Source organism: Macaca thibetana, chromosome 3 (assembly GCF_024542745.1).
Source record: "Macaca thibetana thibetana isolate TM-01 chromosome 3, ASM2454274v1, whole genome shotgun sequence".
NCBI classification, from domain to species: domain Eukaryota; kingdom Metazoa; phylum Chordata; class Mammalia; order Primates; family Cercopithecidae; genus Macaca; species Macaca thibetana.
In genome coordinates, this window is record NC_065580.1 from 60,858,528 (window position 1) to 60,882,932 (window position 24,405).

At 36.4% G+C, this 24,405-nt stretch overlaps 1 long non-coding RNA gene across 1 annotated transcript in view; it reads right to left on the minus strand.

Moving 5' to 3' along the window:
* Positions 1-13,578, minus strand: part of LOC126951247 (uncharacterized) — a 65,798-nt gene extending 52,220 nt beyond the window's left edge. The window contains exons 1-3 of the long non-coding RNA XR_007724403.1: positions 13,473-13,578; positions 12,497-12,718; positions 11,884-12,029 (exon numbers count right to left, since the gene is read on the minus strand). This is a non-coding gene — a long non-coding RNA (uncharacterized LOC126951247). The remainder of the gene's footprint in view (positions 1-11,883; positions 12,030-12,496; positions 12,719-13,472) is intronic.
* Positions 13,579-24,405: the final 10,827 nt, after the last annotated feature.

Sequence of the window (24,405 nt, forward strand, 5' to 3'; positions counted from 1 at the left end):
GCACTTGGAGTGGCCGGCCAACACCACTGGCCCTGGGCAGTGAGGGGCTTAGCACCTGGGCCAGCAGCTGCCAAGGGTGTGCCAGATCCCCCAGCACTGACAGCCTGCCCGCACTGCACTGGAATTCTCTCTGGGCCTCAGCCTCCTCCCAGCAGGGCAGGGCTCAGGACCTGCAGCCCACCATGCCCGAGCAACCCCCTCAACCAGCTCCCACGTGGCCCGAGCCTCCCTGATTGGCGCCTCCCCCTGCTCCGCAGTGCCCAGTCCCATCAACTGCCCAAGGGCTGAGGAGTGCGGGTACCTGGCGCTGGCACAGGATCCACTAGGCGAAGCAAGCTGGCCTCCTGAGTCTGGTGGGGACTTGGACAACTTTTACCTCTAGCTAGAGGATTGTAAATGCACCAATCAGCACTTTGTGGCTAGCTTGGGATTCGTGGATGCACCAATCAGCACTCCCTGTCTAGCTGAAGGTTTGTAAAGGTACCAATGGATGCTCTGTGTCTAGCTAATCTAGTGGGGACTTGGAGAACTTTTGTGTCTAAAGGATTGTAAATGTACCAACCAGCACTCTGTGTGTAGCTCAAGGTTCGTAGATGCACCAATCAGCAACCTGTCAAAATGGACCAATCAGCTTTCTGTAAAATGAACCAATCGGCAGGAGGGGTGTGGGGTCAGAAAAGGGAATAAAAGCAGGCTGCCCCAGCCAGCAGCTGGGAACTGTTTGAGTCCTTTTCTGGGCTGTGGAAGGTTTGTTCTTTTGCTCTTTGCAATAAATCTTGATGCTTCTCACTTTTTGTGTCCGCGCTGCGTTTATGAGCTGTAATACTCACTATGAAGATCTGCAGGTTTGCTCCTGAGGCCAGCCAAACCATGAACCCACCGGGAGGGATGTACAACTCCCAGCGGGAAGAACGAACAACTCCAGACCCGCCACCTTAAGAGCTGTAACACTCACCATGAAGGTATGCAGCTTCACTCCTGAAGCCAGTGAGACCACAAACCCACCAGAAGGAAGAAACTCTGAACACGTTCAAACATCAAAAGGAACAAACTCGGGACACACCATTTTTAAAAACTGTAACACTCACTGTGAGGGTCCGTGGCTTCATTCTTGAAGTCAGTGAGACCAAGAACCCAGCAATTCTGGACACAGTTACAGTTCATGGCTGTTCTTACGAAGCTCATAGTATGCTCTGGAGGGGAAAACCGGCATGCGCCACTGGTGCCCACCTAAGGTCAGATTGGACCCCACAGGAGGATGCTGCAGGATTCCTGCAGACCTTAACCTGCCCCAAGGGGATGCTCTCTGTTCTCCGCAGAGGTTCTGAGGTCTAGTACTAAGCCCTTCTTAGAATTTTCTCTCACAGTTGCAATGCTGTTTGGCCCCAACATTGTTTGGAATCTGGAGTTTACTGTTGACTGGGGAAGCAGAATGGCATTGCATGTATTCAGGCTTTTGTTCTGAGGTTCTAAGCATGAGGACTGATTGTGTGATACCCTCCTTTGGTACTGTTTGGTACCAGGGCTCTTTGGAGTCTGGGGAGGTTTGGCCTTTAAAGATCAAACTGCCAGGCTGGGCGCAGTGGCTCACTCCTGTCATCCCAGCACTTTGGGAGGCCAAGGCGGTTGGATCATGAGGTCAGGAGTTCAAGACCAGCCTGGTCAACATGGTGAAATCCCACCTCTACTACAAATTGAGGAGCCCTTCGGCCCGCTGCTGCGCTGTGGGACTCCCTCTCTGGGTTGGCCCAGGCCGGAGCCGTCTCCCTCTGCTTGCGGGGAGGTGTGGAGGGAGAGGCATGGGCGGGAACTGGGGCTGTGCACGGCGCTCACGGGCCAGCGTGAGTTCTGGGTGTGCGTGGACTCAGCAGGCCGTGCACTCGGAATTGTTTGAACCGGGATTGGGATGTGGAGGTTGCAGTGAACCAAGATTGTGCCACTGCACTCCAGCCTGGGATACTACAGTCCAGCCAGAGCGAGACTTCATCTCAAAAAAAAAAAAAAAAAAAAAAAAGAAAAGAAAAAGAAAAATCAAACTGCCATGGAGAATGCTTTACCCGAAAGTTTGGTTCACAGCCTTTATTGGATTATCTACTGGGGCAAAGTAAAACCAGCAAGCTTGTATTGCTATCCCATGGCTAAGGTTCCAAGCTACTAGATCTTCATTTGTGTGCGTATACATGTCAAGATGTGTTTGTTTGTATGTACACTTATTGTTATATGTTTTACCAAAATTATCTTATCAGTAAAAGAGTACTCATAAGTAAATAAGTGTAAGCAATTTTCAAGTTCACGTGATGCAAAGTGTAACTTTACTAAACAAGCTAGCTTTAAAATTATTGGTGAAATAAAAATAGAAATGCCGTCAGAATTGTCAGCATACATTTTTGTCTGAATTTTATGTTTGTCTCTGCTAGATATTTTAAAATGTCAGTGTTAATTCAAGCTGGGAGCTGCTTGGGGAAAGCCTGCCTCCCATTCTATTCAAACTTTCACTGCGATAAATACATATCTGATTGTTTCCTCTGGAAAGGCTAATCAGAAACTCCGAAGAATGCAACCATTCCTCTCACACCTACCTGTGACCTGGAAGCCCCAACTCCCCTCCCACTTCGAGTTGTCCTGCCTTTCAGGACCAAACCAAGGTTCATTTTACATATGTTGATTAATATCTCATGTCTCCCTTATGAAAAGTAAAAAATTAAATACAGTGATTGGGATAAATGTTTGAGGTAAACTTTTTGCGTAAATTAAAATCTTAAAGTTATTCTTAATGCTTATTTAATATCTGGGTCATTTCCAATTAAGAAAGTGTTGTAATATGGGCAAGTATGCTACTAAAATTGTGGAGTTGTTCTTATCTATAAATGCCCATATCTACTAGTTCAGGATTTCTTGCTTTTAGGGTTTCACTAAAGTTTTAGTTTACTAAGGATAAAATTCTGGTTAACACGTAATTCTGTATACAAAATGTGCCAGAAAGAGTTTTGTTATCGGTGGAAAAAGAATAATTTTGTCTAATTCAAAAGTTATTTAAAAGTTAAATTACAGATTTATAAAGGTTATTTATGAAACAATATAGTAAGGAATCATTAAGTGAGAAAGATGTGGAAAAAGTTTATGTAATAAAATATTCTTAAGAACCTGATAAAGAATTAGGGACATTTTGATAACTAACATGTTCATAGTTGGCCGGGCGCGGTGGCTGAAGCCTGTAATCCCAGCACTTTGGGAGGCCGAGACGGGTGGATCACGAGATCAGGAGATCGAGACCATCCTGCCTAACATGGTGAAACCCCGTCTCTACTAAAAACAATACGAAAAACTAGCCGGGCGAGGTGGCGGGCGCCTGTAGTCCCAGCTACTCGGGAGGCTGAGGCAGGAGAATGGCATAAACACGGGAGGCGGAGCTTGCAGCGAGCTGAGATCTGGCCACTGCACTCCAGCCTGGGCGACAGAGTGAGACTCTGTCTCAAAAAAAAAAAAAAAAAAAAAAAAAAAGTATCATAAAAAATGCATCAACAGTTTGGCAATTCTTTTTTTAATATAGTTAAGCATGAAGCTGGATTTAGCATAGAGCCAAATTTCACATACATGCTTGCTTTGCTTCACACTATGTTTACTGTTTTGCATGGATAGTGCTAGAGTACTTATTGGTCATGTGTCTAAAGTGGATTTCTTGATTGCACAGAATGTATAATGATGTTGGTGAACTTAAGGATACTGAATTATGTGTCAGGAATGAAATATTCATTATGTGGGTTTTGGGGGCCCTAGGTAACACTATAGCCTCCAGGGTAAATTAAGTAGGAAAATTTAGGGTTGGTTTCCTGTTTGTTTTTGCTTCTAGTTTTCATTTGTTTGCTGTTTATTCTCCTCTGGCTTTGCTTGTGTATCCTTATATATAAAAGCATGATGCTTTTTAGTTTCTAGTGGAAGGCTTGTATTTGGTTCTGTGAATAGTTATTTTGTTTCCTATGCATTTCTAGCGAGTCATCATTCATTCCATTTATCTGGAATTCCTAAGGTACCTTGGTCAGGCCGCAGTAATTAATGGAGCACACCAGCTTTTTATCCTTACAAACTAACTTTTTGGGTTTAAGGCTTTCTAATAATTTAAGCGTGTTGAATATACTTTCATAAATAGAATTGGAGTCATACTTCTGTCTCTCTGCTTAATTTCTCCAAAATTTGTAAACCATTTGTGAATATTCTTAATTCATGGCAATATATTTGTTTGCATACAGTCAAGCAGGGTCACTAAGGCTGCTCGGGGAGAGAGAACTCAGAACCCCGGCATGCCAGCAAAGGATAAAAGTTTCTTACCAATCTCTGATCTCTTTTTTTCTGTGCAAACTGGTTAATCTCCTCTGTAAAGTTTTAAATTAATTGATTTAATAATTATAAGAGCTTAAATCAAATATTTTACCAAAAAAGTAGAAAACGTACTGCTTCTTAGTTTACATGACTTTAGCAGTCTTTGGGAAATAAAGACGGTTTTACAGATTATTGGTAAAATACAGTGTATTCAAAATATAAATATACGGTCTAAATTATGTTCAAATATTAGGTTTTCTAAATGTTTTCAGGTCATAAACTGCTTCTTTGGCTTTTGAAAATTGTTTCACTTGCCTACTTTTCAACTAGATAAGGCCAGGAGAAATGTGGAGTTGGCCACACCCCTAACTATGCTGGAAATAGTCAAACCTTAGAACACAACTTACCAGGTTTTACACTAAAGTTAAAATTGCTAAGAGTTGCCACTGTAACTTGCAATTAAGACAACTAGAAACAGTTTTACATGCGAGGTGTGTAAAAACAGTAGAATGTATTTATTTTTTTGTAAAAGGTTATAAAAGATTTTTGCTTCTTTAAAATTTCTGCGTCATCATTTTGACAAAATAAGTACTTTATGGCAATATTGAATTCAAAAATCAAACTTCAGTTTCAAATTTGTCTTTCTTAATGCCTGGTTTTCTGGATGGATCAGAGGGCCCCTGAAAAATCCAGAAATGAGGTAAGCAGGGGTATTTGTCATGTTTAGGTACATGGAATTGCCAAAATGAAGTTCAGTCTTCTTTAGGTTATATTTTTGTGAATAATACTAATATATGTTCCGAAATAGTATGGGATTTCTAAAATAGTATATGCTATCAATTATAATTATGGTTATTATGCTAAGTTATTGTAAACCACAGACATAACCAAATTTCCTTGTATAAAGCTACTGACCCAAGTAGAACAAAAATTAACTAAACACCAAGAAAATACTTTGTCAGATTTTCATGTTAAACCAGCTGATACTGAAATTGTTTAAATAGTTTATAACCAGTGCTTGATCCCATATTCCTGGGCAGATAATTAAAGCTTCATGTACATTTGGTCACTTGGTAGGCCATTTAAACAGTTTGTAAAGGGATTTCATTCAGTTGTCACTGTCAATGCATGTTTTCTGGTTGTATAAAAGTTTTCCCATGCAAGAGGGCTGATGTTATAACAGATTATTATGCTATACTGTATTTTCACCAGGTAAAAAAAACTTTTCATGGTCTGGATCCTCTGAGAACATTGGAGAAAGACTGTCCTTGCCATCCACACTACAGCAAAACTTCAGGAACTTGGGCTTTGGGTTCATAGTTTCACAACTGAGATCCCACCACACTTTTGGAACTGTGTACCCATTGGATTGTATTTTACCAATAATCTGTAAAATCTTAACAAGGGTAAAGTTAACCCGGGACATTTCTCCTCAGAAGAACATGGCATCCTTGATGTGAACAGCCTTTCCCAAGTTCACAGGTTAAGACTTTTACTATCATGAAACTCTTTTCTTTGAATTTTTTTTTCTTGCTTATGCCTCTACAGATAAAAAAAAGCATTCTATTACGTGCACTTATGGGGTTATAGTTTTATTTGTGAAGGAGTTGGTCACCAGCCTTATACATAGATAACCTTATCTTTGATAGATAAAGATGAAGGCCCAATGTAGGTAAGAAACTTTAATGGCACATACATTGCCTCATAATCAGTCAAAAACAAAACATTAGTTTCCTCTTAATCCACATCGTGGGTTAAAGAGTATCCTGACAGGACGCCTTTACTCTTCTAGAAGGGCATCATTTGTTAGGTCCTTTTTCCATGGTTTAAGGTAAAAGAAGCAATGATTAGAAATGTATACCTCATGATAGGCTCTATAGCTAATTCTAGTTTAAAGGTTATCGTCACACAACAGACTTTGAATTCTCTTGTGAAAGTTATGCTAAATAATAGAATTTAGTAAACAGAAAAGTACCTGTGCAGCTGCTGACACTTGTGGCCTATGAAGAAATACATCAAATGCAGATTATAAAAATTCAGTTGTAGAGGATTAATGAAAAGACCACGTAGTCAAGAGAGTAAACTCTTCATTTAGCTCATTCTTTAATCTATTTAATTTTAGGTGGTTTGGTTTATGGGGACCCTGGGTAAGGAGCATACACTGAACTGTTGGTATTATCCTCCCAATAGTCATAATAATAGTCTCCCTGGTGAGCTGTATTCTCTTAAAGGTTTTAAATGCATGCAAGCAGCCACCTCTAGAATGTCATATGGTCTCTCTTCAACAGGAATGACAAGAGCTGAAAGAAATGTGCAACAATAAGGACACTGTAACCTATAAGTGACGTGCTGAGACCAGAAACCCAAAATGATGGTAACTGAGAGTGGTGCTAAGGCCTTAAGTTTTAGTCACACTCTCACCTAAGTGAGAACCTGACCAAAAAGGGGGAATATTTAAAACAAAATTCTGGGAGGCCATTGTTTTGGACTCAGCTCATGCACTAGGCCCCAACAGACCAAACCAAACCAAAATGGAATCTTTGTGCTAAGACTCTAAGGAAACACATGGATTCGAGAAAACACCAAGTTTTGTTTTTTCTTCTGCAAATCTTTATAACAAACATTTCTGACAGCATAGGTATCCACTCCCTGAAGTTCCCATTAAATATTTTAACCAAATTCATTTCCTCTCCCCTAGAGACTATCCTCCTTCAGATGATCATGCAACAAAGGTTCCAGCCAGTTCCAGGCGAAGACACCAGCCCTGGCTATCAAGAAGCTACCCTGCTTCCACTAGATAGAGCAGGATGAGTTCTGTGATCCCCAACAGATAGGGACTATGCCTCAACCAGTATGAGCAGTTACAGAAAAAAGATCATCGGTCCCTCTGCCTCCCACAAAGATTTATGGGGATCACATCTCTCAGGCGGGAGATGAGGCAGGAAAATAGGGTCTGGAGGCAGGGAACGTAAGCCGATTTATGCTTCAGATATGACAGGAAATATCCTCTTCATAGGTCGGTAGGCCAAGTAAATGTAACTTTACTTCATCCTCTTCATTTACATAGGGTGTACCCCAAGTAGTGGATGTTTAAATGCCCCAAAATTCTGTAACGGGGCCTTTGAGCCCCTCTGCTCAGGTCCGCTCCCACACGGTGGAGTGTACTTTTGTTTTCAGTAAAAGCCATCATTTCTTCCTTGCTTTGTGTGTTTTGTCCAATGCTGTTTTCAAGAGGCCAAGAACCTGAACACCCTCCACCGTTAACACTGGAATCAGCAACAGCAAGAGGCAGCAGCAATTTGTTCTTTCATAGCTTAATTTGAGTTATCTGTAATTTACATTTGAAACAAATTTGTAGATCTTACAACCCCAAATGGAGCATCTTAGTGGGTGACACGCAACCTGGATAAGAATAACTATACCAGGCTGCAAGCTTTTTGAAAGCAGATAAGTTAGTTCTCAGAATGACCAGAGGCACTACCATACAGTTTGGCCCAACGTTTGCACTGTATTTAAAAAGTGAAGCTTCATGTAAAGTGAATGCATTGGGCCTTGAAGGATAAGAAGAATACTAAGATGTACAGGAGGGAGTAAAGGATGCATTAAATTGAATTCAAAATCCAGAGTTCTTAAAGCTGGTGCTATGATCCAAGGAGAAAGCAGATGTGTAGACGTCATTAGGTAACGACAGTAGCCAAGAGAGATTTCAAATATCCTTGAAAGTCACAGTAGTTAGGAATTGCCTTTATTATAAAACACATGATATGGCCAGGTGCGGTGGCTCAGGCCTGTTATCCCAGCACTTTGGGAGGCGGAGGCAGGCGGATCATGATGTCAAGAGATTGAGACCATCCTGACCAACATGGTGAAACCCCATCTCTACTAAAAATACAAAATTTAACTGGGCGTGGTGGTGCATGCCTGTAATCCCAGCTATTCGGGAGGCTGAGGAAGGAGAATCGCTTGAACCTGGGAGGCGGAGGTTGCAGTGAGCTGAGATCATGCCACTGCCTTTCAGCCTAGGTGACAGAGCGAGACTCCGTCTCAAAAACAAACAAACAACAACAACAAAAAAACTGGTGATAATTATTTGTAGGGTGAAAGTGGGATGTGTGCTGAACTTCCCTTCCTTTTAAAATATTACTTGAAAATCTAGTGCCTGATTTTGTCAAAACAAAGACGTGTGCCACCCAATTCCTGCTTCTGTGAAATATGCATTTTCTAGCAACCAGTTTATCATAATGCAGTTTATTATCATGACCTGAGTTTTCTTAGAAACATGAGCTTCAGATCAATATATCAATTGGCAATAACCAATTTGAAGTTGGCAATAGCTAATGGCATCTGTAAAATTTATCTCATTAAGACGTGCTAACTAACATACATTTGGAAATTAGTTTATCTGGGAGGACATAGCAGAATTGTGTATATGTGGTTTTTTGGGTGCTATATTAGGAGTCTTTTGTTGTTGTTTTAGAAACAAAAGGTAGACACTCTGTACCAGAATTGCTTCAATTAAAATTTTCAAGACATAGAGATCATGTGGAGAAAAATATTTAATCACATGAAAAACCATCTATGAAAGATTTCCAGATGTTTATAAAATAATGATTGCTATGATTTCAGATACTTTATCACCACAGGAATCATGAGAGTAGTCTTTGTGGTTATGTTTTTGTCAAAAAATAGAAGAGTATTGTGACTAAAGGGCTGGGACTAAGGTCTGGCTCTAGTTTCAATAACCATGCTAGGTTCATTATTTAACTGTAAACAAGAGCTTCTTCACACATAAAATGTGAATATTAATTTGCATGTGTTGCCCAAAACCTTCAGAAAAACCTAGTGCCAATTCAATTTGAATTCCCAGAGAAATGAGCTGTCAATTCCCCATACCATTTCCGACAAAAAATATCATCTGCTTTATTTTATAATTCAATACAAAAATAGAAATTAGATTGTTTCATTTTCCTTTCTTTACTTGCTAGTAAAGTTGGTAATATTTTTCATATATTAACTTTCAATTCCTGTTGAGAATTTTTCTTTCTGATTTATAAAAAGCTCTTTATTGACTAAAATATTAATATTTGAAATTACTTTATAAATGCTTCAAATATATTTGTGCTAATGTTTTGTTTCCTTTTTAATTTCCTTTATGCTATTTTTGAACTGAAGACAGGTTAACTGTCTCTGTAGTTAGACCTACCAATCTTGTCCTACATGAGGTCTCAACTCGCTTAGATGCCACACAGGTTAATTTGCATATAATAACAATTGATGCTTGCCTTGTGATGACCCTTCCTAAATTAACATTTCATAATTATTTTCATGTTTCTTCATATTAAAGATTATATTACATATTAATTTTTTTATATTTTTAAAGTAGGAAATGGTGTTCATTGTTTTCCAAAATGGGTTCTTACTCTAACACATTTATGTAATAATTTATCATTAACCTACTATTTTATCACTTGGATCCTAGACTTACTATTATTTTCCATTGAGATATATATATGTATCTATCATTTACTAGAAATATATGTTTTAATACTATAACTTTCTAACATTTTTGCTAAACCAAAATTAGTATTTCTCTTAGGATACTTTGAACAGCCATTACAAAATACCATACACAGCATGGCTTAAACAAAAGAAATTATTTTCTCACGGTTCTAGAGGTTGGAAAGTCCAAGATAAAGATCTGGCAGTGTTCAGTTTCTGGTGAGGGTTCCCTTCCTGGTTTGCAGGTAGCCACCTTCTCATTGTGTCCTCACATGGCAGAGAGGGAGACCAAGCTCTCTGATGTCTTTTCTTACAAGGACACGAATACCATCACACCATGTTCTCACCTTTATTTCTTCATCTAATCCTAATTACCTCCAAATACAAGTACGAGTAGTTTCCAAATGCAGTCACACTGGGAGTTACGGCTTCAATGTGTGAACTGAGAGGGGAGGTATAATCATTCAGTCTATAACAGTATTAAACTTCCATTTATAAATAACATAAATTTTTGTTATTTGTTTATTCTTATAGATAAAATTCATCCATCTGCCCTGGCTTTATATAATAATATTCTATTGTGTGTAACTTCATATGTCAGCTTCAGTCTTTTTTTGAACAAAGTGTAGTATAATAAACTTTATTGTGCTAGAGAATTTTGGCTTCAACTTATTTTTTCTAAATGATGCATTTTGATAACTTCTACCTAAAGTTTGGTTGAAAGTATTTTTAGAGAAAAGGTATTTAAATTTAGTAACAGTATCTTCAGCAATGTTAAGTTAACCCATCTGATGGTGGGAAATGTATAGCCTTTTGCCTACTCTCAAGAAATCAAGTATTCTTTCCTGAACCAATCCTTCTAGTCCCATTAGAGAACAAATTTGAATGATTTTACAGATGAAGAACAGAGATTGTTTATTCTCATACTTATTGGAATGTAGGAATTCACACACAAAATGAAAGTGACACTAGTAAGTTTGCAGAAGTGCAACTATGAAGGACATCTACTGAGAAACTGTACCTTAGAGTGTATTGGGATGTATTATTGAAAGCTGGCATAAGGAGAGTAGGTTCATTAGCTTATGACATCCTCTGAGTCATTGCTGAAGCCATGCAAGTCACTTTATTAAATTTCTCCCTACAAAGATTTTTGGCCTGGTTTATTGTGTTTTCCAGACATAATAAGCCTAAAGTGGGGATTGTAACACTGAGTCATGACCACCGCTAACTATTTTAGCTCACTAAGAACACATATGCAAGTGTTCACCATGCAAGAGTACGCACAGGCTTTAAACAATGTTTGTGGTTTTAAATATTTTCATGAGAAGTTATTGTCTTTTCCATAGGATCCAGTGTTAGAATTCTTACTGTTCTCAAGCACCAAAAAGAGTGTAAACAAAATCATAAGATAAAAAAATTGGCACTACCTATAAAGGCAAATTTTTCTTTCTATATGCGTCTGCCAATGAAAGTAATGTACAGAATTTTATTGATGTAAGCCTTGAACAAGCCAAGTAAAATATATTCTTGCATTAATTAAAAAAAAAAAACTTAGAATTTTTTGCCTCTATACTTCATGTTTGTGAGACTCTGAGGCTGATCTCTCAGAATCTTTATTAGTAAAAAATATTAAGATATTTCTTCCTTGAAAACCAGAGAGGGTGAGAAGAGGCAGGCAAACCACTGAAATGGATTAAAATGTATCAAAGTAACTTCTTAAAGCTCTAGGACATATGTTTGCTTGCTTATGGAAATATGTTTAACCACAAAATAATCCCTCCAACAACTTCTGAAATACAACCAGAGGTATCAGCACCTTTCATCCAAGTTCAGATTTGTAAGACAATCAAATTAGTTTAGAAGTCACACAGGTTAATTTGCATATAATGACAATTGTATCAATGTATGTTACAATTAGAATATTTTTGGACCAATATGCTACTCTCTCAATTTAGATCCATACCAAGGACTCTGAAATATAACCATTTACAACTTCCCCTCATTTTTATTTCTCCAGAATGTGCTTTCAAAGGGATAACAATGTCACAAGCAGTGACTCATTCTTACCAGAACATTGATGGTCACCTGAGCAGTACCACTTCTCTGTCTGAGGGGATCAGGGATGGCATCGTTGTCCAAGTCTGTTACTTTCACAGCTATCTTGTACTGTGATTCAATTTCTCTGTCTAGTGAATCTAATAGCTTTATCACTCCTGATGCAAAAATAAAGGGAGACCTGTTATCCCAGGATTAGTAAATACTTGCAATATATTCTAAAATGTTAATTCTATAAATGAAATTATTACAATAATGAATAGAAATTAACTAATACAAATAAATTCATTATATATTCATACCCCTAAAGTGTAATTATAACAGGTATTAAACTATGCACTATTTTATTCACCTGTTAAGTCACGTTCTTGGATACATGGAAAAGCACAAGTGCATAGGCTTTATATAAAAGATCAATATAGCAAAGATCAAAGCTTTAGTGCTTTGCCTTAGGTAAGTAAGAATTTATGGATACAGCTAACAAATCCAGGCGAACATTAAATAGTTCAAGAGAAAGTTTTTAAGATGTTCTCATGATCACAGTTTCTAAATAAAATACATTTCCAATGAGTGTATATGAGATCTTTACTTTTATGATTAATTGGTATCAGCGTTTTTACAATACCTGTATCTGGTTCAATGTAAAATTTGGGAGGTGTTCCCAAATTGCCTCCAACAATGGTATATTTCATATTATTAAATGGCCAGTCTGCATCAGTAAATGTAACTTTTCCAACTAGCGTATCAACTGGACTATTTTCAAATACACTGAAGGCAAATGCTGATGCAGTTCCAATTGGATTCAGTTCATTTATGCGACTCACGCTTACAATGACTGTAATAATTGCTATGGAAAAGAAAGCACATAAAAATATAGCTGAGGTAATAATGTGTTTTCTTCAATAATCCTTTTTATCTTTTTAATTAACACCTCCTATTATATTACATTTATTATATTTTATACTAAAATCTCAGGGCATAAATTATACATTTATACTGATAAGTTTTATTAAATTATTACCTTTTCAATCATAGAGCATTTGGAAATAAGTTTAGGAGTAAAACATTCCATTGATTCTTTTTGAACACCTGTCAAAGCAATTGTTTTTTATAGTGTGTTTATATATAAATGCTACTATTCTGAATTAAAGACCATAGTTTCCAAAATCTGACAAACTATTCATCAAATTGAAATATAATCAAAATACTTCAGCATAATAATGAAAGAAATGCAATTTACTATGAGAATCTGAATATTAGTATTTTCTCTAAAGTAGAATAAACAAATAATTCCTTGAGAAGTATTTTAAATACACAAGTATTCTAAAAATGTTTATTTTTTGACATTGTATTTTAATAACTGTAATGTGCTGTATTAAACATTTGGGTTTCATTCTCTAGTTTGTTTTTATGTAGACTCAGTTTTTAAATAGCTGTGCATGAGCACTAAATAAGTTAATATAATAATATATTGCATACGTTATTATAACAGATTATTTGAATACTTATAAATATGACAAACTTCTGAGACACAATTTTTAAATGCACTGGGTGCTTTCTATGTCAAACTATTTTAATATTTCAAATTAGAAATTTCTTACTTGATAGTACAGGACTTCCTTCATCAGACACTTTCACAAACAATGTATGTTTGAAATGCATTCCTGCAAAAATAGCGTTATCAAAATCCAGATGTCTAGGTCCAATCTGTAGATGAAAAACAGTGTATCAATGGTTCACTTTGTTTTCTTTGGTTAAACATCTCTTTTGTTATTTGCATGAATCCAAAATGAAGACATACGAAACTTATATTGGTAACAAATTAGTGAAAGTGATATTCTAGAACAGCATTGTCCAATAGGAATATGAGTCATAAATGTGTGCCACATATGAAATTTAAACCTTTCTAGTAGCCATATTTTGAAATAATACAAATAAGCAGGTAATATTAATTTTAATAAAGTATTTTATTTAGTCAAACATATCCCAAATGCTAGCATTTTAAATTACAATCAATATCAAAAATATTGATGAGATGTTTACATGTTTGTTCATTCTAATTCTATGAAATTCTTTGCTTAATTGAAAACTATAGCATATCTCAATTTGGACAAAACACATTTCATGAGCTCAAAGGTATATGTAGCTAGTGGATTCTGTACTGCAAAATTTTATAACATACAACTATAAATTTATTGCAAAACTAAGATGATATTACTTCATATTCTGGCACTTTGTAATTATTACCATACATTGTAAAAGTATGCTAAGAGCAAAAGTAGGGTATCATATTTATGTGCATTTGTTCGCACTGATTCATTTGTCATAGATTGCCATTTTCTTATGCATTATCTTCATAAATAGTTACTATGATGTGGAAAAAAGTAGTCATGAATTTGTGTTCTTTCAAAATGAGTTAGATCTGGGTATTAGTGGAAATAATCTGTAGGCAGCAAGCTTCGAATTGCAAGCTTCAAAATTACACAAAAACAGAACTTGAGATCCATTCTGCTGGGAGGGGTCAAAGCATCTCATATTTTTGCTCTTTCACTTTACTCTCCTGGGAAGAATGTGCATGGCAGGCATGATGCTTTCAGGATCTTTAATAACATTAAATACAAAGGGAAGTGGCAAGAGTCTTGCCCTTCACAATCCTCAGGGTGGTTGTAGCCTAGAGTATGTCTGGGGCCATCCAAGGGGAGGAGTGGAAAGAATGTGATCGCGTGCTGTGTCTTCAGTTCTTCTGAAGATCTTTTTTGTGCCTCAGCCACATTCACATTAACTATTTTTTCTCAACAAACAGCCAATACCTAGTAAGGAGGGAAGTTATGTGTAGCAACTGGATACTGAGTTTGTGCAAAAAGGATAGGTGAATAAAACTGTTTTCTCAAAATTCTACAGTGTTCCCAGAATTATAGAAATCAGAGTCCGTAAATGAAACAGTCAAATGGGGCAAAATAGTTTTTCGTGAATGAAGTAGCATATTAAGTAATCTCTAAGGTGCTTTTCAATATTAGAATTCTGTAGTCTATATTCTAAATAGATAAAGTAACAAAGAGAACAATGGCACTGAATCATATATGAGTCAGGAAGTTAACAATTTACACCAGTAATTATTTTGTAAATTTATTGTATGCCTTTTCTATCGATATTAAGAGAATATGAAAATACAGACATAAATTTAACAATGAAAAGAACTACAACTACAATAAGGAAATAGCCAGAGGCAGACACAGCATCTATGGAAATCCTATATGTTTCAGAGATAGCATTAGAAGTCTCTGTAGAAATATCACTGTGAGAGTAGGTGCTCTAAATAGTGAAAAATAATTAATTGCATTCCTACTTTACTGCAGACCACAAAATAAGTTCTTTTAATTTAGAAAAACTTAAATATGAAATGCCACTTGTAAAAATATTTACAAGAAAATATAGGATATTTTCCAAAATATCAGAGTATATCACACCAATAATAACAAAACAGAATGGATAAAGACATGATTATGCTTTTCACACAAAGGAAACACAAATATTTAATGTTTATTCACATATTTGGTGAATATATGGAATGATGTGCGATCTCATTATCAGTTAGGCAAAAACATGTTAAACGATGTGACAGTAGCAGTTATTATAAGAATATTGCTCAAAAGCAATGCATATCCATTTCAGGTGACAGTATAAGCTGGTACAACCTCTTTGGAAAGCAACTTGGCACTAACTCATACAGCTGAACGTTTAAATACATTATAACATAGCAGTTCTGATCTGGGGGGCACTAAGAGAAACACACAAGAATGCTCATTACAATGATATACATAACACAGAAAAACCAGGAGGAAATTCAAATCTCTACCAATGGGAGAATGGTTATAGTCATACAATGGAATATTAAGATATATAATGGAACATTACAGCAACTAAGTGACTGATAGACAGATAGATAGATGATAAATAGACAGACAGATGATAGATATGATAAACAAGTACTCCCTAAACAATAATGACTCAAACACATAATGAATCAAGTATCAAGTTACAGAAGACTGCATAGGTATACCACTTTTTTAAAGGTCAAGAACTAAGCAAACATAACAAGGTTATCTAGTAATATGTACATTGATGACAAAACTATAAAATCCCCAAGTCAATGACAAACACAAAATTCAGGATGAGGGATGGCAAAGGGTAGCAGCACAGCTCTTAGTAATATTCAATTTCTGAAGTGAGATGATAGGCTCAGGGGTTCATTTTATTGCTATGCTTTATTACTTGCAAATATGTTACTTATGTTATCTAATATCAAATATTACATCATAAAATAATAATTTAAAAAATGAATTGACTAGTAAAAATATATTGGGGTGATTTTTCAGGTCAATGCTCATTAAAGAGAAATAACCTCATAAAATACATGATTAGTAATACTGACTTAAAGAAATATTCCTTTTTATTATTTTATTAATAAGTTCAATATATTGCATATGAAATCATTTGGATTCATTAAATAGTAATTCATTGTTAAACATTACAATTACATGGCTATCACTGGCACCCTGGTGAATATCATTCCTCCATGAGTAAAGGTAAATTTAAAGTTAATATCTAATAGTTTACTAGAGCTATAATCATTATTTTAACATAACATTGTTGGTGCTTATTATAAATCATAGTTTTGAGTGATTGCTAATCTCATTTTATCTCATTAATATAATACATATGCCAATGTATGGCATCTAAGAACAAATGTTTTATTTTTAATTTAAAAAAATTATATTTTAATTATGCCCTTTTATGAGTTTAAAACTCAAACATCATTGGAGAGCCAAACACATGTTCTTTCTATGTTCTTCCAGTAAATGTTTTATTCCCTAAGCATTAAAATTGTGTCAGTTTATTTTTTTACACACTAGCTTCTTTTCTCTAGCTTCTTTAAGATAAGGATGTTGCCACTTTATGACTTTTTCTGAACTTAATCACCCTTTGAGAAAAATACTATTGTTCTCCTTCCAATAATAGTTGGAAAAAAGAAAAAGAGGTTATACCATATGCCAGGGAATTTAATAAAGATTACTTTTTCATAATTTTCAGGCAAAGGTAGAAAGCCATCATAAAATACTCTGTGTCAATGGTTTTGCTTCTAGGACATTTATGTGGCCGGTTTTATGGTTTTAGTCAAATTAGAACAGGTCCACTACAAAAATTTTGTTGTTGTTTACTCATGTATTTTGTATGCTTGTTTTATTTGTTTTATTCTTGTTAGAGTTGCATGAATAAGGGAGATTCAAAGAAATGTTTTTCATGCCATGATCTTCGTATTCCTAATTGAGGATATTTTTGATATTGTATTATTTTCCATCATTATCAGGATACAAATGTAACATATGTAGTTTACAAGTATCTGTTTTGATATTCTAGTCATATCAACAATATATTCTAATTGCAAGGAATTATGAAAATGTGGCATTGATGCATCTGGCAATAATGTTATTAAATCCTATCAATGTCTTACAAAAACGACTTTTACAGTATAATTTTGTTCATTTTATTTACTCATTCAGCATTTTTAGTTTATTTTTTATTGATACATAATGTACATATTTTGGGGTACATGCAACAATATATTTGTATAATTTGTAAAGATCAAATCAGTGTAATTGGGATATCCATCACCTTAAATATTTGTCTTTTCTTTACACTAGAAATATCTATATTATTTTCTTCTATTTTGAATTATACAATGGATTGTTGCAAACTACAGTCACCCTACTGATCAAACACGAGGTCTTATTTCTTCTATCAATTGGTAAATTTATATCCATTCATTGTTCATTAATCAATATATATATCTCTAAAAACATATGTCAGAAACTAGTTTAATAACAGATTTTTTTCTTTTACCATCTAACGGGAGAAACAGATGGAACGTGTAATTAGTGCTATGGTGGGAGAGATACAAAATGTTGCAAGAACCCAATGAGATGTGCCTAATCCAGACAAGAGGGAGAAGAAATATCAGGGATGGCTCTTAAAAGAAACAATCTCAAACAAAGCCATGAGGGCTATGCAGAAGTGTGTGAGTACTGGGGACACAACATAACTGAGGAAGAATTTCTAACAGTATGAATAGCATGAACAGCAGAACTAAAAGCGAGGTGAAGGCCATCCATTGTTTTAAGATTGTGAAAGTGGTTCTGTGCATCTCAGCCACAAAGTATAAGACAGAGAATGATAATGTTAGGGGTTTGTATGGAATGCAACTTGGATAGAGGTCCATTTGCAATGAATTCAGTATCAAAATAAGGTAAAAAAGAAGTGCTTGTTACCTGTGTCTACTCATACAAACCGTGTTTTGTTTCTTATCTGTTAATGAAAACAAACTCAACATGGGTTTGAACAACTTTTATGATAGCAATGTTCAGCCATTACCCAGGAATCTTTGTTGAACACAATGTCTAATCTAACCCCACCTATTCTTTTAAAAATATGTGAGTATAACAACATATAGCCTGACTTAGGTCTCAACATTTATTGGAAATAAAGTTCTAGATTTCTTTAATTGGTAAAATATTTGAGCTATGGCACATCCCAGAATACAGTAAAAAAGTATGCACATTAATTATCTTCATATACCATATTTGATAGTTATTGAATATATTTATTAAAAGTAACTATGGCAGTGATATGGACAGGAGGCAAGGAAATAATGGGTAGAAGAGGGTGGTCCCCAGCTAAGGCCACACCCCCAAGCCTAGGACTATGGCCCAAAGTGAGAACATGTATTCCTGCTTTCCCATCCAAATGTTGCCTTTTCCAAAACCATCTTGGCCTGCCCCACCCCACATCCTGTACCCATAATCCCAGGCTCCACTGGCAGAGGGGCAGCAGAGCAGCAGAGTGGCTGAGCAGCAGAGAAGGAGAGAAGAAAAGCAGCAGCTGGACATCAGAGAGAGCAGCTTGACAGTGGGACTTCAGAGAAGAGTTCGATTGGAGCCAAATTCCAGAGGAAGACCACCTTCCCACTCCATCCCCTGTCCAGCTCCCCATCACACTGAGAGTCACTTCCACCACTCAATAAAATATTCTACATTCACCACTCTTCAGTTCATTTGTGCGGCCTGATTCTTCCTGGATGCTGGACAAGAACTTAGGTACCAAGAGGATGGGTGTGAAAGGCTGTCACCCTGACCCTCCACTGAGCTGTTAAACACTTAAGCTGTACATGGATGGACATAAAAGCTAAAAGAGCACACTGTAACACATGCCCTCTGGGGCTCCAGGGTCACAGGTACCCCCTTAGACGCCATGGTGAAGCACAGAGCTGTACTCCTGCCAGTGCCCAGAGGTATGAGTCCCAGCCCCCGCACCCGCTCACCTGTGAGCTCCCCATCCTGTGAGGGGTTTAGAGCTGAGGGCTGAGTAAATGAGCCACCCCCTTCACAAGTCCTGCATAGGGGTCAAGGGAATTAACCCGTTTCAGTAGTTTTGACACATTCCAAAGAAATAGACAGTATTTTATTACAGAGCCATTTGTTTTAGGAAATTTATAACCTTCCTAGTTCAGTTCCAAAGATCAAAATTGCATTCCAGCATTCATCTCAAAGTAAGATATGTTGTTGGTAATTTAAGGTTCAATTAAAAATCCAGGAACAAATTCTGCCATCAGCTATTTGAATTACTGTAGTTCATTAAGAATTTTATAATCATGAAAATAAAATATTTTTCTATCTAAGGTTAATCACAGGGACACAATCAGAGAGCAACTTAAAAATACTCACTCTCAGTTCATTGTTTGTGAGGGTAAATGTTCCATTTGAAAAGGCATCCATAATCAAATGATATGTTATATTGTTATTGGGAGCACTTCCATCCTTATCTGTACAAGTTAGAGAGACTAAAAGAGTTTCAACTGGGATATTTTCAGGACATTCAATTCTGAAATGAGTAGAATATGAGAAAAATGTGGTATAACATGTTAATCTAGATTTATGCAGATGATAATATTTAATAGATGTTTAAGAATGTGATACTTTAAATAATCACTTCTGCCAATAAGAAAAGTACAACATTGATGAAAAATTGTGTAAGATAAGAAATTATTTGGCATCCTTGCTGACGCTAAGGGAATTGAATTGCTATTATGCTAGATGAATAAGCAGCAACTTTAGTATTATGCACACATATTATCATTAAACAAAATGGAAATTAGTATCTCAGATTCATAATTTTATATTTATAAATCCTAGATCTCTATGTGATCTCTTGAAATTAAATGTCCCATGCTTTTTCTTTACAGATAATATATACTTGTCTCCCATTTAAAAATAAGAAAACAGAGCTATTGACTATTAAATTTGATAGCTAGCAGGGACTGTTTATTCTTACCAATATTCCTATGTCCCTCTATATATCCCAGTTTCCCTATAGCTACTGCAGTAGGCTATGTGGGATGTGCTAGCAAATGAAATGCAAGTGGAAATGCATTATATCAGTTCTCAGTATGATGATTAAAATTTGGGGGTACCTTCTACATGCTGTCTTTCTCACTTCTCTTCATGTGGTTGGGAGCACAAGGCAACACACTGCAAAGCCAAACAGTTGAGTAGTATAGGATCCCTGAGTCACAGCACAGAGTGCCACACAGTAGAGCCCACCAACCTGCACCACTCTTTGCATAAGGGGCAAAGAAATACTTATTGGGTTTAGCCAGTGATATATATGTACGTTATTTTTTAAAACAGCAATCACTGGTATCTTGACTAGTACACAAAATTATAATGATATTTTTCTCTTTTCTAAAAGAAAATATCTAATGTTAAGCATTTAAAATACACTACAATTAAAATAATAGAGGAATAAAAGGTGAGTTGTCTAATTTGTTAACATGAAAAATGTTTTAGAAACAAAAATTCTAATACCCTCCAACATGAATCTGTAGACTACTAGCTGGAATAGAAAGGAAAAGCAAACAACTATTGGAGAGGCTACAGAATTCTTCTTTGTTCTTTGGCCTTTTGGTTTTCAGCAGAACATCTCTGACAAAAAGTTTACAAATAAACTAAAAGCTGATTTTTTTTTTATTATTATACTTTAAGTTCTAGGGTACATGTGCATAATGTGCAGGTTTGTTACATATGTATACTTGTGCCATGTTGCTGTGCTGCACCCATCAACACGTCAGCACCCATCAACTTGTCATTTACATCAGGTATAACTCCCAATGCAATCCCTCCCTCCTGACCCCTCCATGTGATAGGCCCTGGTGTGTGATGTTCCCCTTCCAGAGTCCAGGTTATCTCATTGTTCAGTTCCCACCTATGAGTGAGAACATGCGGTGTTTGGTTTTCTGTTCTTGTGATAGTTGGCTGAGAATGATGGTTTCCAGCTGCATCCATGTCCCAACAAAGGACACAAACTCATCCTTTTTGATGGCTGCATAGTATTCCATGGTGTGTATGTGCCACATTTTCTTAATCCAGTCTGTCAGTGATGGATATTTGGGTTGATTCCAAGTCTTTGCTATTGTGAATAGTGCCACAATGAACATACATGTGCGTGTGTCCTTATAGCAGCATGATTTATAATCCTTTGGGTATATACCCAGTAATGGGATGGCTGGGTCATATGGTACTTCTAGTTCTAGATCCTTGAGGAATCGCCATACTGTTTTCCATAATGGTTGAACTAGTTTACAATCCCACCAACAGTGTAAAAGTGTTCCTATTTCTCCACATCCTCTCCAGCATCTGTTGTTTCCTGACTTTTTAGTGATTGCCATTCTAACTGGTGTGAGATGGTATCTCATTGTGGTTTTGATTTGCATTTCTCTGATGGCCAGTGATGATGAGCATTTTTTCATGTGTCTGTTGGCTGTATGAATGTCCTCTTTTGAGAAATGTCTATTCATATCCTTTGCCCACTTTTTGATGGGGTTGTTTGTTTTTTTCTTGTAAATTTGTTTGAGTTCTTTGTAGGTTCTGGATATTAGCCCTTTGATGAGTAGATTGCAAAAATTTTCTCCCATTCTGTAGGTTGCCTGTTCACTCTGATGGTAGTTTCTTTTGCTGTGCAGAAGCTCTTTAGTTTAATGAGATCCCATTTGTCAATTTTGGCTTTTGTTGCTGTTGCTTTTGGTGTTTCAGACAAGAAGTCCTTGCCCATGCCTATGTCCTGAATGGCATTACCTAGGTTTTCTTCTAGGGTTTTTATGGTATTAGGTCTAACATTTAAGTCTCTAATCCATCTTGAATTAATTTTCATATAAGGAGTAAGGAAAGGATCCAGTTTCAGCTTTCTACTTATGACTAGCCAATTATCCCAGCACCATTTATTAAATAGGGAATCCTTTCCCCATTTCTTGTTCTCAGGTTTATCAAAGATCAGATGGTTGTAGATGTGTGGTATTATTTCTGGGGACTCTGTTCTGTTCCATTGATCTATATCTCTGTTTTGGTACCAGTACCATGCTGTTTTGGTTACTGTAGCCTTGTAGTATAGTTGGAAATCAGGTAGTGTGATGCCTCCAGCTTTGTTCTTTTGACTTAGGATTGTCTTGGAGATGCGGGCTCTTTTTTGGTTCCATATGAACTTTACAGCAGTTTTTCCAATTCTGTGAAGAAACTCATTGGTAGCTTGATGGGGATGGCATTGAGTCTATAAATTACCTTGGGCAGTATGGCCATTTTCATGATATTGATTCTTCCTATCCATGAGTATGGTATGTTCTTCCATTTGTTTATGTCCTCTTTTATTTCACTGAGCAGTGGTTTGTAGTTCTCCTTGAAGAGGTCCTTTACATCCCTTGTAAGTTGGATTCCTAGGTATTTTATTCTCTTTGAAGCAATTGTGAATGGAAGTTTATTCCTGATTTGGCTCTCTGTTTGTCTGTTACTGGTGTATAAGAATGCTTGTGATTTTTGCACATTAATTTTGTATCCTGAGACTTTGCTGAAGTTGCTTATCAGCTTAAGGAGATTTTGGGCTGAGACAATGGGGTTTTGTAAATATACAATCATGTCATCTGCAAACAGGGACAATTTGACTTCTTCTTTTCCTAACTGAATACCCTTGATTTCTTTCTCTTGCCTGATTGCCCTAGCCAGAACTTCCAACACTATGTTGAATAGGAGTGGTGAGAGAGGGCATCCCTGTCTTGTGCCAGTTTTCGAAGGGAATTTTTCCAGTTTTTGCCCATTCAGTATGATATTGGCTGTGGGTTTGTCATAAATAGCTCTTATTATTTTGAGATACGTTCCATCAATACCAAATTTATTGAGAGTTTTTAGCATGAAGGGCTGTTGAATTTTGTCAAAGGCCTTTTCTGCATCTATTGAGATAATCATGTGGTTTTTGTCTTTGGTTCTGTTTCTATGCTGGATTACGTTTATTGATTTGCGTGTGTTGAACCAGCCTTGCATCCCAGGGATGAAGCCCACTTGATCGTGGTGGATAAGCTTTTTGGTGTGCTGCTGAATCCGGTTTGCCAGTATTTTATTGAGGATTTTTGCATCGATGTTCATCAGGGATATTGGTCTAAAATTCTCTTTTTTTGTTGTGTCTCTGCCAGGCTTTGGTAGCAGGATGATGTTGGCCTCATAAAATGAGTTAGGGAGGATTCCCTCTTTTTCTATTGATTGGTATAGTTTCAGAAGGAATGGTGCCAGCTCCTACTTGTACCTCTGGTAGAATTCAACTGTGAATCCATCTGGTCCTGGACTTTTTTTGGTTGGTAGGCTATTAATTATTGCCTCAATTTCAGAGCCTGCTATTGGTCTATTCAGGGATTCAGCTTCTTCCTTGTTTAGTCTTGGGAGAGTGTAAGTGTCCAGGAAATTATCCATTTCTTCTCGATTTTCTAATTTGCGTAGAGGTGTTTATAGTATTCTCTGATGGTAGTTTGTATTTCTGTGGGGTCGGTGGTGATATCCCCCTAAAAGCTGATTTTTGAGTATAATGGAGCAATGGCACCATTTTTGTATGTGTATTTTGGTCATTTTTCTTATAAAGTGATCAAATATATCCCTGCATTTGTATTCATAAAATATTGTTTTCAGTGGGAGAAAGTAATTCAAGGGCAGACCACAAAAAACCTTTTATAATGTATTATAAAATATCATTTCTGCTATGAAAGTGAACATTTTAAGTAAGCAGGAGCTTTTATTGTTGAACTTGCAGGACTATCAAAATTCTACTGCATAGAATTTATTTTAGGTCCATCTAGATAGTCTTTTGTTGCTGGAAGCACAGATTACTATGGTTTTCCTCAAATTTTCTATATGATATATGATAGTGTAATATCAATATTACTTAATTGATCATCATTGGTGATCGTTAATTATTTACAGATCATGTGATCTATCATTAATTCTGTAATTGCACACTGTTGGAATGAGATATGTTACTAGAATATCAAAGAAGAATATGTTATCAGGTTACTCCTAGACTAAGTTAAAAAGTCAAAAAGACCTAGAAGTCAAAAAGACCTCTTGTATTCTGTAGAGAGCAATACACTAAGGATCAGAAAATCGAGGTTTC